Source organism: Malaclemys terrapin, chromosome 7 (assembly GCF_027887155.1).
Source record: "Malaclemys terrapin pileata isolate rMalTer1 chromosome 7, rMalTer1.hap1, whole genome shotgun sequence".
Taxonomy (NCBI): Eukaryota; Metazoa; Chordata; order Testudines; family Emydidae; genus Malaclemys; species Malaclemys terrapin.
This window is the reverse complement of record NC_071511.1, coordinates 32,611,335-32,627,507: the sequence shown is the minus strand read 5'-3', so window position 1 is coordinate 32,627,507 and position 16,173 is coordinate 32,611,335.

Sequence of the window (16,173 nt, the reverse complement as noted above, 5' to 3'; positions counted from 1 at the left end):
ACAGGCTTTAGCCTGAGAACCAGGCCGCAGATTATCCTAGTGAGAGAAGGCCCATTCGCAGGCGGACGGTGTTTTTGATTCTTTGTTTTATACCTCTATAACTAGCTAAGTGATAAAAATACACCTAAGTTCTTAAAGTATAGGCCTTTACAGGCAGGCCTGCAGATCTATATTCTAACACTCCATAGTCTTAGTCACTCCAGATCAACTTGTCTCTTTTTGAGTCAAGAGGTGGTCGTTAACTCCAGAGCAATTCAGAATCCGAAGGTAGAGATGTTTCAGTGAGGAGGAGGAATGTGGGAAGATGGTGGTTGCTAGACTGCATCAAAGCACTGGGGCATTTATTTCAGTACCCACATGCTAAGGGGGGGGCCAGTGCCAGCTGGGTCATGGGAAAGTGCAAGAATCCAGGTGGTATGTATTTACAGGATAACTTCCCCACTATTTAGGTAGTGGCTGGTTTATGCCCTGAAGAATGAAGGTTTATGTCCCTTCCAAAATATATATATAAAATTTAATGTTCTAATTCTGAATGTTCTTATACATAGAAATGTTCAGTCCTTGGCATGTCACTGCAATACCATGGATGAAGGTGAACAAAGGGTTAGCAGGAGTTGGAAAGCTCATTTAGCCCACCTAGTTGCACCTGTCCTGGAGGGTGGGTCATTCCTAATTAATGGGGAGGGGATAGGTGATGGTTTAAACAGGAATTGTAGAGCAGAAGGGGCCTGGAGGGAGAAACAACAGTCACTGTCTGCAGTAGGGAGTGAAGAGATCTGTAGGGAACTGGAAGGATCTTGGAGGGTGAGGAGAAAGGCTTGGAAGGAAGACGACCAGGGAGGTGGCAGCAAGAGGTCTAATGGGGTGACCCTGGACTGCCTGCGTAAGAGGACTGTTGGGCCCTTACTGAAACTTAGTGGGCTTTTTGGCTGGCTCTCTCCCAATACTAAAAGAAAGGGGAAGGGCCGATGGGAAATTAAGACCTTGAGACCAACACTCCAGGTCAGCCTGACTGACGGGCAGGCCAATGAGGGAGACAGGAACATGGGGTCCCCGTACTCCCTGTGAGCTGGATCTGCCTGGCCAGAGGGGCCGAGCTAAGGAGAGAGCAGCAGCCAGAGCTGGAGCAGCCCAGGGAGCAGATCCATGCTGGGAGCAGAGCCGGAGCAGCAAGAGCCAGAACCAGGGGCCAGAGGAGCAGCCCAGGGAGCTGCACTGGAGGCAGAGCAGCAGTAGAGCTGGGGTGGGAGCAGTCTGGACGCAAATATGGTGAGCAGCTGGGGAGAGCAAGGGGGACCCTGGGCAGCAGGCCCAGCGCAGGGAGATGCTCCCCACCAGGAGGTCTTGCAGGCCGGACTAGGAGGGGGGTTTGACGGGGAAGAAGGGCCCTGCCACCTGGCGCCTGAGGATGCCACCAGAGCAAGTGTCCAACCCGCTGCACCCCGCACACAGCCAGGGCCTGGGCAGGGGCCTGGGACAGGTGAGGGACAGATTGTGAATGTTCCAGAGATGCCTGGTTGTGGTGTCCCTGTGCCACGGGGGGGGGGAGGGGTTTTCCTTTCACCTTTCCCCTTTCCCATTTTATTTTTTTTTTAATTGGTTGCTGTTTACTAAATTGTATTTGCTTTGAACTGTATGTAATGATCAGTGGGTCAGGGCAGTAGCATAGCTAGCGGGGTGCAGGGGAAGCAGCCGCTTCCTCTCAGCACATGTTCCATAAGCGGCGCCTTTCCAAAAACGGCAGAGGAGTGAGGGGGGCCGCAGGCTGGCGGCGCAGCCGGCAGCCATGGGGGGGCGGCGGGCGCGGTCGGAGGAGCGAGAGGGGGGCGCAGCATGCAGCCGGCAACCGCGGCCGGAGGAGCGAGGGGGGGGCGCAGGCTGGTGGCCTGCAGCTGTGGCCAGCAGCCATGGGGGGGGGTGGGCGCGGTCGGAGGAGCGAGAGGGGGGCGCAGCATGCAGCCAGCAACCGCGGCCGGAGGAGCGAGGGGGGGGCGCAGGCTGGTGGCCTGCAGCTGTGGCCAGCAGCCATGGGGGGTGGTGGGCGCGGCCAAGGAGCAGGGGGGCGCAGCATGGCAACCGGCAGCCGCAGCCGGAGGAGCAAGGGGGGGGACCATGGGAGTGGCACGGCAGGGCTGGAGGAGCCATGGGGGGGAGGGGCAGTGTGGCCGGAGGAGGAGCCAAGGGGGCGTGACCAGAGGAGGAGCCAAGGGGGGGGCGCCTTTTTTATGTTTGCTCCCCCTCCTCCTAGAAGCTGGCTACCCCACTGAGTCAGGGAAGTGTCCAGTGCAGAGAGATCACCCTGGAGTGGGGACACCCTAGACCCTGCCCTAAGTGACCACAACAAGGTTGGGGGTCAAGTCCCCAGGAATCCTGGGCCCAGCCTTGTCGGGGTTATGAGGAGTCTGCCACACAGGAGTGTGGAAGGGGAGAGCACTCGAAGTCAGGCAGGCCACTGGGGGAGCAGGAGCGAGGACTCAGATCCTTTTGCTAGCTAATTCCACCAGGGTAGTGTATAAGCCAGGAAAGTTCTCCATAATAGCGGGATTCATCCCCTGCTTCCCTGTCCTAGGTCCCTGGCACTGGACTGGAACCTAGTGTTTGGTGGGCCCTCTACACTGATAAGGTGGTGTGAGGGCCCTGAAACAGGGATATGGATAATTGGAAGACCTGAGAAAAAGGTGCACAGACCACTGGGCCCAGGCTCGAGGGCTGCAAACAAGGCCGAGCCACTGGAAGGAGGACTGGGAAGGCTGGCCCAGTGCTAGGAAGCTATTACTCTGGAAGGGTTGGGACTAAACCCCAGCTGGCCAGACAGCTGAGCCATGTGAAAGAGACAGACCATGGTAGGGCCAGATCAGCTGTCAGCAGGGGGCGCTAGATGAGGTGAGCCCACTATGCCACACCCAGATACTAGATAATTATTAGTAACTCAGGCCAAAACTTACAAAAAAAGACTAATGATTTGGGGACTCCAACCTGACACCCTTTAAAAGGGGCTGTTTTTTAGTGGGTCGGTGACCCATTTTTTAGTGCCTCAATTCAGGTGCCCAGTTGATACAGATATTGAAAATCTTGTCTGCAACTAAAATCTCTTGCTGGAAGCCAAAGCCAGACAAACACAAGTGAGAAATAAGGCATACATGTAACAGTGCGTATGACTGACCATTGTAATGATCAGCCAAAGGAAGTGGGGGGATTCTCCAGCTCATTTCAAGACTTGGAAGCCTTTCCGGAAGTTATTCTAGTCAAATACAAGTTATTGGGCTCAATGCACCAGTAATGGGGTGAAATTCTCAGGTCTGTGTTATACAGGAGGTCAGGTTGGATAATCTAATACTCTTCTGGCCTTGACCTCGATGAAAAAATCTTCGCTGTGTTGAAAATCTAAGCTCAGAGGCGTGAGGCAGAAAGGGTCTATTGGGCTTTTAGTAGAGCAGCCCAGTTCTCTGCTTGTGAAACTTCTCTGCGATCCATTTCCTGGACACTACTGTGCTAATAAGCAATGGTCACATAAATACCACCCTACTGACCTACTGACCGCTACATTTACCTACATGCCTCCAGTTTCCATCCAGGACACACCACACGATCCATTGTCTACAGCCAAGCTCTAAGATATAACCGCATTTGCTCCAATCCCTCAGATAGAGACAAGCATCTACAAGATCTCTATCAAGCATTCTTAAAACTACAATACCCACCTGCTGAAGTGAAAAAACAGATTGACAGAGCCAGACGAGTACCTAGAAGTCACCACCTACAAGACAGGCCCAACAAAGAAAATAACAGACCACTAGCTGTCACCTTCAGCCCCCAACTAAAACCTCTCCAGCGCATCATCAGAGACCTACAACCTATCCTCAAAGATGATCCTTTACTTTCACAGATCTTGGGAGACAGACCTGACCTTGCTTACAGACAACCCCCCAACCTAAAGCAAATACTCACCAGCAACCACACATCACTGAACAAAAACACTGACCCAGAAACCTATCCTTGTAACAAAGCCCGATGCCAACTCTGTCCACATATCTATTCAAGTGACATCATCATAGGACCTAATCATATCAGCCATACCATCAGGGGCTCGTTCACCTGCACATCTACCAATGTGATATATGCCATCATGTGCCAGCAATGCCTCTCTGCCATGTACATTGGCCAAACCGGACAGTCTCTCCGCAAAAGACAAAAACCAGTGGGAGAACACTTTAACCTGTCTGGTCATTCTCTGACAGACCTGCGGGTAGCTATTTTACAACAGAAAAACTTCAAAAACAGACTCCAACGAGAGACTGCCGAGCTGGAATTGATATGCAAACTAAATACAATCAATTCAGGATTGAATAAGGACTGGGAATGGCTGAGCCATTACAAACATTGAATCTATCTCCCCTTGTAAGTATTCTCACACTTCTTATCAAACTGTCTGTACTGGGCTAGCTTGATTATCACTTCAAAAGTTTTTTTTTTTTTCCTCTTACTTAATTTGCCTCTCAGAGTTGGTAAGACAACTCCCACCTGTCCATGCTCTCTGTATGTGTGTATATATATCTCCTCAATATATGTTTCACTCTATATGCATCAGAAGAAGTGGGCTGTAGTCCACGAAAGCTTATGCTCTAATAAATTTGTTAGTCTCCAAGGTGCCACAAATACTCCTGTTCTTTTCTCTGCAGAATGGAGCTGAAAAAACAGCTTGCAGAGACAAATCCTGCCACAAGGTGGTGCAAATGGACCATGTCCCATGGCTGTTTGTTTTTCCAAGATAGGGCTGTTTTTGTTCCTTTATTCAGAAGCAAAGCTTGCTAGGCCACGATGCCTCCCTAAGAAAGACCCATTGGGCCAGTGCTGCTGCATAGGGTTACCATACGTCCGGATTTTCCCGGACATGTCCGGCTTTTGGGGGCTCAAATCCCCGTCCGGGGGGAAATCCCCAAAAGCCGGGCATGTCCGGGAAAATCGGGAGGGAGGGCTCGGCCGGGGCCTCTTTGGCCGGGGCCGGTGCGGGGCCGGGGTCGCAGTGCCGGGCCGGGCTGGGCGCGGGGCCGGGCGGGGAGCAGCGGGCCGGGAGCCGCGGGGGTGCGCCGGGACGGGGGGCCGGTCCGGGAGCCGGTCCGGGGCCACGGAGCCGTGGGGGTGCGCCGGGCCGCGAGCCGCGGGGGTGCGCCGGGACGGGGGGGTGCGCTGAGCTGGGGGGGTGCGCCGGGCCGCGGGGGTGCGCCGGGCCGGGGGACCGGTCCGGGAGCCGCTCCGGGGTCGCGGAGCCGCGGGGGTGCGCTGAGCCGGCGGGCCGGGCCGGGAGCCGGTCCGGGGTCGCGGGGCCGGGGGGTGCGCCGGCCGGCAGTGCTGGGCGGGCCGGGGGTGGTCGGCCGGGGGCCAGGGCCGGCACCCCAGGGCCCGAGCCGACCCAGGCTGGAGCCGCCGGGGGGGCCAGCCTGGGCCGCACCTCCTCCTCCCCCCCCCGCTTACCTGCTTCCCGCGAATTAAATGTTCGCGGGAAGCAGGGGAGGGGGCGGAGACTTTGGGGAGGGGGCGGAGTTGGGGAGGGGGCGTGGGCGGGGCTGGGGGCGGGGCCGGGGCCCCGTGGAGTGTCCTCCATTTGGAGGCACAAAATATGGTAACCCTAGTGCTGCTTCTGTGTCGGTTGAGCTGTAACATTTTCAGAGCATCCAAAATGTGGCATTAAAAAAATTGGGCTGGACAGCAGCAATAACCAGTGCTAAGGCCCCATGGAAAGGGGCAGAAACAGCTGGATACAACAAAAACTGCTGTCTGGAACCCAGAGCAAGTTCTGCCTTTTCCTTGTGCAAAATGGGGGGGGGAGGTGTCGGGGATGGATGATGTCTTCCTAGGGTCCTGTCCCAGGCCTTGGATACAGTATCTTGTGGCATTTAAATGCCTGGCAGCTATTATTTGTATCTACGACATCTGTCTGTGGTTCTTCCATCCCCCACCCCGACCCCGACCACCGCCACAGATCTGAATGCCGCACACTCTGTCAATGGATCCTCCTGTGAGGGAGGGCAGTGCTGTTACCCTGTGGCCCAGAGAGGCTTTGTCTGCGCTGGAGCTGGAAGGTGTAAAGGCCAGCTCAAGGAGACGTGCAACCACTGGCTAAGTGGTGCGAGCTGCAGGAGGGGCATGTGTCTCAGGTGGGTACGTACTTGAGATGGCCAGCTCCTGCTACTGCAGCTACACTCTGTTTTAGTCTGCTAGCTGGACGAGAGCAAGCATGGGTATGTCTCCTTGAACAGTAGACAGGCCCTTGATGACGTGCCCAAGGTCACGCAGAAAGTCTGACAGTGTTGGGCCTTGAACCTAGGTCTCCCAAGTCCATAACTAGTGCCCCATCACTGGGCCAATGCTACCCCAGTATAACTTCCTCGTGGTAGGGTGACCAGACAGCAAGTGTGAAAAATTGGGACTGGGTTGGGGGGGGGGGAGGGTAATAGGAGCCTATATAAGAAAAAGACTTAAACATCGGGACTGTCCCTATAAAATCGGGACATCTGGTCACCCTACCCTGTGGGGACCCACTGATTTAGAACGAAAGTGGCTTCTTTGATTTACCTTAAACTCCATCCCAAATGCCATAAATTAAACCAAAAAAGACCCTCTTCTACTAGAACAACAATGTCCACCTGGGAGGAGGCGTTGTGCCTGTTTAAATAGATGGGCTTAAATTTATAGCTCAGGCTATTAAGTGAAAATGTTGCCATGTAGACAAAACTTCACAGTACCACAAGATGCTGCAATCAGGATCAGGTCCCTGTGGTTGGGGTGCTTGCTGCTATAAGAGTGCTGTACCAGGACCCGGCCTTCCTCAAACACTGCACTGCTGCTGAATCCATAGTGCAGAGAATATGGCATCTAAGCATTGCCTTTAGGGGAGCACTCACTGAGCCACTTTGCTCTTTGTGAGAGCCGGAGAAGGTGTATCTGAGTGTTTCCATGCACTGAATCCACCAAGGGACAGGGCTGTCTAAGGGTACAGTGAGATAATGGCAGGGGTGGAAATAGAACCCAGGAGTCCTGATCCCAGCCCTGTCCTTTGTTTTAACCTGCTAGAACCCACTCCCTTCCCTCAAGCTGGGACTAAAACCCAGGGGTCCTAGGACCCACTCTTTCCCAGAGCCACAGATAGACCCAGGAGTCCTGGATCACAGTTCTGTACCTTGATCATAGCTCTTTCTACCATATATATATATATATATATATATATATAACACACACACACACATCTATTTCAGTTTCTCTCTCATGAAATGGACACTGCTGTTTCCAAAATCATGAGACTGGCTTTAAAAAAAAAAAAAATCATGAGGCTTTTTTAATTAGCAGCATTGGGTCCAGTCACTTTGCCTTCTGGGTTTGGAGGGCCTAGGGGTCACATCGCCAAGCTAACAAAGGCTGCTAAGCAAAACCCAAATCCAAATGGAGGTGGGGAGTGCTGGCTCAGCTGCTGCAAGGGGTTGGCCTTGTTCTGATGAGGCAGTTGCAAGCTGTGCCAGGATTTTAGCAGTGTAAACCTTGTATTTTTCCACACCGTCTCCCCTGTCTGTTTTCCAGCTCAGTGCTGGTCACAAGACAGGCTTCAAATAGACTGACCCATGCTCTCCGAACCTCTTTAGGGACAGGGACCATTGTTGTTTATACAGCACCTAGCACAGCGGCGTCCTTGGCTGGGGTTCAAAGGTGCTACCACCATGGAAATAATAGGAGTACTTCTGGCACCTTAGAGACTAACAAATTTATTTGAGCATAAGGACTCACACGGCTGCTACTCTGAAACCTGTCATGGAAATACTATTATCTCCATTATTGTTCTCTTAGCTATGGCCTTTGTCTGAAGTTAAACAGGACATGAACCATATCCAGTGCTCGGAGACTACTATTATGAACTGGGTGAAACCTTGTTGTGGTTGAGTTAAAACCTCATTGAGATTGATAGGTGTGCAGTCACCCTTCACGTAAGGTGCCTAAGAATACACCACCCCCCACCACCACCCCCCCCGGGTCTAAGACAAAAAGAGTTTGTGAACATGCCCGGGAGCTTTTGCTGATTACTGTTTAGGGTGTGGGTGGAGGGTGGCAGAACAGACAAAAACCTGGGAGAGACTGAGAGTCAGGGACTGTGGCTGACCCTGGGAGAAACCCCACCATTATGGAAAAGTTTTTGGGTCAGGGGAGCAGGTTGAAAAGCGGGCTCCTGGTGCCATGAGCAAAGGAAGCTGTTTCCTGCTGTTTGATTCCTTCCCTATTCGGGGACTCAGGCCTTTGTCCATTCTTAGCAAACAAAACAGCATCAAAGACAAAACCGATCACCAAATTTCTGGTCCCATCTGGAATGCCCCCAGGGCCCTGAAATTTGACTAGCTATTCGGGTTGAAAAGAGGCAACACTATTGAGAAACTGAGACCCGCGCTAACAATAGCTGGTCTACCTGCATTTGTCCCTTCTGCAGCTGCCCAAACAGCATTAAGTCATTCCTAGCATGCATTTTGCCTCTAGCCGAGCAATGAACGTCAGGGCAGCAGTGGAAAATTCCTTCCACTCGTTCCTGCCTTTTCTGGAAAGAGCCAGATTTGGGCGTTGCCTCTACTGTTGCAGAACTCGGGCACTGTAGAAAAAACCCTTTGGGGACTGAGATGGTGGTGGTTTGGGCGGGGGGGCATAGGATGGTTGTGTGTGTGTGGAGGAGGGGCCCATAGGATGGTTGTGTGTGTGTGGAGGAGGTAGGGGCCATCCTGATATTAGGGGCTTTGTCTTATATAGGCAACTATATCCCTCTCTGCCCCTGAAAAAAAAAGTGTCCCAGTTTTTCAGGAGGAAGGCTGCAGGGAGGCTGGGGGGGAGGTGTGTTTGTTTGGAGTGGGGATGCCTCATGGTGGGGGGGTTGTGTACGAGAGTGAAGTAGAGAAGAGTTTTTTGGAGGGGATGGGTGGAGTGCATTGGCTCCAAGAGGGCAGATGGTTTTGTGTGTGTAGATGGGATCGTTGTGGTATGCAGTGTGATGTATCAGGAGTTGTGGTGGTGTGTGTTGTGTACATAGGGGTGTTCACGGTGTGTGTGCAGAGGGTGCTGTTATGAGGCGACAGAGGTGTGTTGTGATGGGGGCTGGGTGAGAGATGGCGGAGTTGTTGCATTGTGTTGTGTACAGAGAGGCTTGTGCTGTGTGTAAGGCAGCAGGCTCTTGTGGTGTGTTGTGTACAGAGTGGTTTGTACCATGTGAGGCGCCATAGTCATTGTAGTGCGTTGTGTATGGGGTGTCATTCTGTGTGAGGCAGCAGAGTCATTGTGTTGTGTTCGGGCATCGCTGTGTGTGAGGCAGCAAAATTGTTGTGGTGCACTGTGTACAGGCGCTGTGCTGTGTCAGGCGGAGGTTGTTGTGCATTGTGTACAGAGACAGTCGGGTTGCTGTGGTGCATTGTGTACGGGGGTTGTGGTGCATTTTGTGTACTGTGTGTATGAGGCAGGGGTTGTTGTGGTGGGTTGTGTATAGGGGCTGTGCTGTGTCTGGCAAGGGAGTTGTTGTGGTTCATTGTGTACTGGGGGTGTCAGGCGGGGGTTGTTGTGGTGCGTTGTGTACAGGGGCTGTGCTGTGTCTGTCAAGGGAGTTGTTGTGGTTCATTGTGTACTGGGGGTGTCAGGCGGGGGTTGTTGTGGTGCGTTGTGTACAGGGTGGGGTTTTGGTTGTCCAAAGCTCCCCTCCCTCCTAACCAGAGACTGTGATTGTACCGAGCTGTCGGTCCCTTCCCCTCCCCCAGTCACGTCCTGCATGGGCGGCTCCCTCCTCCTCTGCAGTGATGCGACTTCATGCGCAGATATCCCTCCGCCCCGGCCCTGACCCCCACCCCACCCTCCTCACTGTAAACACAAACCAATAAAGGCTAAACCCAGACACGCACTGCGCCCTCCCCGTGCAGGGCTGGCTGCTGGGTGCTCCCCTTGCCCTGCTAGAGCCTGGGATGGTACCTGGCCCCGAAACCAAAATTACCCCCCCACACACATTCCTGACAGGGGCTTGGGCAATATTTACCAACACCCCCTCCCATTCTGCCAGGGACTGGGATAATATTACCCCCCACCATTATCTCCCCTGCCCTCAGTCCTGGGAGGGATTTGTCTTTACCTCCCCTGCAGGAAGTAGGGGTGACGGAGGGAGGCTGGGACAATATCCCCCCCATCTCTCCCATGATAGGATTTATTTTGCATCCCCTAGTTAGGGCAACTGGGACAACAGATGTGGGGATGAAGCTCCATTTGCTCACCACGGCCTCAGCCAGCCTGGCCCCACACCAGTTGAGACCGGCCCCGGGGACTTAGGTTCAGTTCCCTGCTCCTCCACAGACTCCTTGTGATCCTAGGTGAGTCAGTTAGCCCAGTGGTTCTCAACCGGGGGCCTGGGGGCCTCAAACAGGTTTCAGGGGGCCTGCCAAGCAGAGCCAGTGTTGGACTCACTGGGGCCCAGGGCAGAAAGCTGAAGCCCCACTGCATGGAGCTAAGCCCCGCTACTGGGGGCTGAAGCCAAAGCCTGAGCAACTTAGCTTTGTGGGGGCCCCTGTGGCATGGGGCCCCAGGCAATTGCCCTGCTTGCTATCCCTTAATGCCGGCCCTGGCTTTTATAAGCAGAAAACCAGTTGTTGTGGCACAGGTGGGCAGTGGAGTTTTTATAGCCTGTTGCGGGGGGGCTCAGAAAGAAAAAGGTTGAGAACCCTTGAGTTAGCTATGCTGTGCCTCAGTTTCCCCCATCCAGACAGAGGGAGTGATGGCCTTGCCCTGCACCACAGGAAGGCTGTGAGGCTAAATACATTAGTGTGTGAAGTGCCCGGATACTACTGTGAGAGCTGCCATACCAGTACCTAAATAGACCCCAAAGGGACAGCCTTGTCTTTCTCTCCTATTCTTCCCCCGCACCTGAGCCCCTAGGAGACGTCCTGGCTTCTCATCACAACACCACCACCCCCCTCCAATGTGTTTCATACCCTGTTCCTTTGGCTGGATAATATTTAGTGCTTATTTGGAACAGTATTTACCCTCCCCCATCGCCATCCTCCCCCCACCCCCGTGTGAGGGAACTTTCCAGAACCTTCTCCACAATCTATGTTCAAAAGGGACATTAAATCTGATTTATCCACAAGCAGCTTCTACCCGCGCCTGCCTTGATTCACCGCCCACTTCCCCTAGAGTGGGAGGAATGTACTGTTTTTGGAGGGGACAGGCTTATGCGGAGATAAAAGAGAGAGGGACTATTTTTGTTCCCTCTGGCTGGCGGAGGAATTGTCCCGATTTGGTTCTCTTTTGGAAGGTGCTGCGGCCACGGCCGGGGTTATATAAGGAGAGCGAGGCGGGGTGTTGTGGGGCAGGCTGCTGAGAGAGGAGGGAGAGAGCCAGAGAGGAGGGAGGGCTGGGGGTGGAAAGAGGCTAGAGGCAGCTGCAATTGACACAAGAGAGACAGTGAGCAGAGCCAGCATGGGGAGGGGAGAGAAGCACAGAAGAGAGGAGTGAGAAAAGGAGGTGGAAGAAAAGTGAAAGAAGAGGGCAAGGGAGCAATAGAGGGAGGTTGAAAGAAAGCAAGATGGATGAAGTGGGGCAGGGGCAGGGGAGGAGTGAGGTGGAGAGGAAAGGAAGAGTGAAGAGGCAGAAGGAAGAAGACACCGTTTTCTCCCATAGGTGACAACTGCGTGGGACCCCTGCCTTGCCTTGGGTATAACGTGCGTATGGACACCCCCCACAATCCAGGTGGCGGGTGGCTGGACCGCAGAGGCAGGGAGCTTGGGTTTGAGCAGGGGGTGGATGGAGAGCAGAGGCCAGTGGGGTAAGTGTTTCGGTCTCTGGTTGGTGGGAGGAATAGCCCAGAGGTGCCACAAGAACTGCTGAGCAGAACGGCTCCTCATTTCTGTTTTAGGCTATTGGTATGAAAGTCCTAACCCACCTCTAGGGAGGGCCTGGCAGCTAGGGGAACACCCCTGATTCGCCTTTGATCAATAGAAGATGGTTATACCAGGAGATGGGGCGTTGCCTCTTCCTAATAAGGGATAAACAGGCTCCTACATGAGGGCAAATTGAACAGCAGGTGTCGTAAACATTTGGTCACGTTGCTTAATGCAGCTCGATGATGAGTGTGGTGTAAGAACCTACAAAGAATAGAATAAGCGAAGCGTGCTAGTGATGCTGCTTGAACCTGTGGGACTCTTGGAGGGAGGGGTGGTGTGTGCAAACCCTTGTGCAGTTTTCTTTTCCAGGTGGCAGTATTTCTGTCCCTCTATCCCCCACATCTCTCCTTCTGGAGTCTGGCTCTGGACTTGGAATTAGTCTCTTCAGGTCACTTCATCCCGCCCTCCCCTTCCCTCCCTATTAAAATTCAAGAGCCTCAGAGTTGGTAATATAACTTTTTTTTTTAAAATAATTTCTCTCCGGCTACTGGTAACATGGAGGTGTAAAGGGGCTAAGAGCAGCGCGGGGATGGCGGCATAAACCGCTGAGCTGGGAAAGAGGGAAATCCCCTTTATCCATAATACAGCCTGATCGCTGATTCTAGCATTCTTGACTAACATAGTCTTTGGTCTGGGTGGGGATTGGCCTGGGATTTAAAGTAACTTAAGCAACATGTGCTTGGCGTCTTCAGCGGAGGGGTGGGGCGGGTTCATCAAACCAGCTATTTTTAGCCTTTTTTCCAGATGTGCTTCCCTATAAAGTAAAGTAAAAAGGCTTCTTGGCGCATGATCCATTATACCTAGTGTGCTTCGTGGTGATCAGATGAGACAGTAAAGAAATGGAAGCCGTTTGCCAGTGTGATGCCATAAAAGCAGTGCAGGAAAAAGAGAGCTTGTTCTTCTGCCTTGAGGGGTCTTTGCATCACCTGCCATAAATCGATGCCTGCAGTTTAAAGTTTCCAGAGCCTTTTAAAAAGGAAGCCAGAGTTAAATGCCGTGTGCCCTCCTTGCCAGTCTAAAAGCATTCAGATGATCGGTGTATCCCTAGAAGTGCTGTTCTGAATATCCACAGTTGGCTGGAATGATCATGCGGGCCTGCTGAGCAGAAATGTGCCTATGGGGGGGTTTCTTCAATGTCAATTTGCCCTACAAAATGGGGTCTTCCTTTGTGTAGATGTATTGATTCAGTTCTGCACCATGGACTTTTTCCTTCCAATGAAGATGTTTAAGTTAAACGAGTATTTAAACAAAACAACCCATTAACATTGACATCATAAACTTTCTTGCCAGTGGTATTTTGATAAATAGAAGAGCTATTGATGGACCCATTTTTAACAGACTTAACAAAAAAGTCCTTGTATGTGATATACAAGGTTTGAATATATGTTTAACAGAAGGAGCTGAATTTCTAATGCTAAGCAAAAGATAACTGGGAACTTTTGACCTCTGTTTAGCTGATGGTTCATCAAATGTCTAATTGTGTGTTGCTGCTAAGACATGTGGTTAGTTGCAGAATGTGGTATTAATTGGGTTTGGGTTAAACTATGCACCATGCATTAGATTTCTTAAAGATTGGGTTTGTATTATTGTGAGTTTAGAATACATGACCACTGAAAATGAAAAGTTCTCAAATTGTATTGATAGAAAAGGATTTGAACCGTGTATTATCGGCAGGCGCAAAATTCATAGATGTCACATGATCCAGGTGAAGGCCAGTTAATGGGATCAGGCTAAGGTAACAAGCATAATTATAACCCCCTAAACAGCTACTGTTATTAACAAGTTGGTATCATTTGGTTGGTACTTTTTAAGAGTGTACCATACCATGCAGAGGATCATTTCTCTTGGGGAATGGAGGGGTGTGCCGTAAACCTTTACAATATCCTGACCCTATGTGCAAACATGGTTAAACATGGTTTTTGCACTGCAGCTTCACTCCATTCTGGGGGGTTTATCATACATTTCAAAGTTAGGCATTCTTCAGTACCAGCTTCACCTATCTTAATTTCACTTAAAGGGACACTGTCAAGATATTTCATACATTTAAGAAAGTGTGTGTATATTTACAAATACTCTGTGTGTGTGTGTGTGTGTGTATATGTATATATATATATATATATACACCTAAGACTTAAGATGAACCCACTACAACAGTTTAATATAACTTCTCACTGTTTATGCTGTTTTACTTTACAGTGAAACTAGACTCGTCAGCATCTCTTTGATTCTCCTCTTACAGCCGTGGAAAGGTTTCCACTTTCTAACACAGCTGGGGTCTATTGAATTTTTTTTTAAATGAAAATCATCAAGCCAAAATATTTCACTCATCTGTTTTTGCAGAACTCCATAAATACAAAAACTGGAGCATTTCCACTCAGGGTTTGCAACCCTTTTTATCAAAGCAAAACATATTGCAAGCCCCCTGAAATACTTGACAGTGTCCCTTTAATATACTCAGCCTTGTGATGGGAGAGAAGGCTTATATGGGGGGGTGTATGTATTGTCATGAAGAGTGTTCACAGCTTAATCTGTCCATGTTAAGACTGGCACTAACAGGAATCAGGTTCATGGAGTGGGAATATCTGTCATTTATCTCTTGAAATCACTTGAAAGTTTTAATACAACTAAAAGTGGTTGTCATTCTGCATTTAATTAAATGGTACCTCCCGGTGGTTTGGATTGGTCCATGAGCAATGGTGCTTGTGTACACAAGGGTAGCAGTGATCTGAAATATCTTACACCATGAATCTGTAAATTGGCTAACATGAGAAAAAGGAGGTTTTTTAACCAACTCTCTGATCACTGAAATTTGAACAGTTGCATGTCAAGCTGATTTTTTTAATACAGCAGCATTTCTGTCTGGGCTTAGACAGAGGGAGCATGCATAGATCCCATCTATAACATTTTTTCTTATCTAGAACCATGACAAACCACTTTTTATTGGCTACAAATTTAATCATTTCTTGGTTGTTGGGTAAATGATGGTATAACAAAGGGTTGAAAAGGAGTTCCATAAATGGAGGTGATGTTAAAATGACCTGTCCTCTTGTTAACTTTTCTGTTAATGCAAATTTGACCGTGGCTTTTAAAGCAGTGTTCACTGTTCGTATGACTGCTTAAAAAAAAATCTTGTCTGGATGGAAGCTTCTGTATCAATGGTGATAAAGTTAACTTGTTTGTATCATGTCCCACTCCTGCAAAGGATATGCATTCAGAGGAATAATATTTTAAAAACAGTTTTAACTAAACACTGTCCCTCAGGCTAAAAACATTTTTTTAAAAAGAAATCACTGGTTCACTACATAGCCAAGGTTGATATTTTACCTTCAGTGATTATCTGAAATTAGCTTGCGCTAAAGATCTAGTCAATTTACATATCTGAGGTTGATGATGTCACAAATTATTTCCTTTTGGCCCTGCTATGCATTAGAACAGTTTCATAAGTCATCTTTCTTGCTGGATAGGATAACCTGGATTGGTTTTATCCATACTAATATTTAATCAATGTAATTATTACTCAGAGGGTGACCCATTTATTTTAGTTCATTTAGTTAATGGGATTAATGGCCTGATGCAAACGTAACTAAACGAAACTCTAGTGTTCAATATTGTGATCAATGAATGTGGGACAAAGGATCAACAGTAAGTAATTATCAGGATGTTTGTTGTTTTAAATAAGTGTAATATATCATCGAGTGTGGTTTTATGGGAATAAATGTATCTTAACCTTTTTTTTACAGCAATAATCACCATATGTGTATTAACTTTATATTTGAAGGTATTGTCTTTTTATGTTGTAGCAGTCAGCTTTCTTTTTAACTGTCCTATTTTCTTCCAAATAAAGATTTATTTTTTTAAATAACCCAATTCACTTTTAATAATAAAAAATACATTTGAAACTTTGTAATGGTGGTCGACTAAGCTAATTTATTGTCAAAATGGGGGATTATTTCCTGAAATAACTGGGTCATTGTGGAATCAGTACTATGAAATATGGCCAAAATTTGGACAGATAGAATGCTGTCTAAAATATGACAGTTGGGCGGAATCTATTTAACCTGTTAAACTTGATCTGAGTATATTTGTTTCCACATTAATGAAACTGTGGTGTATTTAATACTATGCGGTTCAGTATTTTCACATATTAACTTCGGTTGCTAAAATTTGAGGAGTGTGATTTGATATACAGATATCTTCAAATGGTTACTTAAAATTTAGTCATCCTAAAGGTATG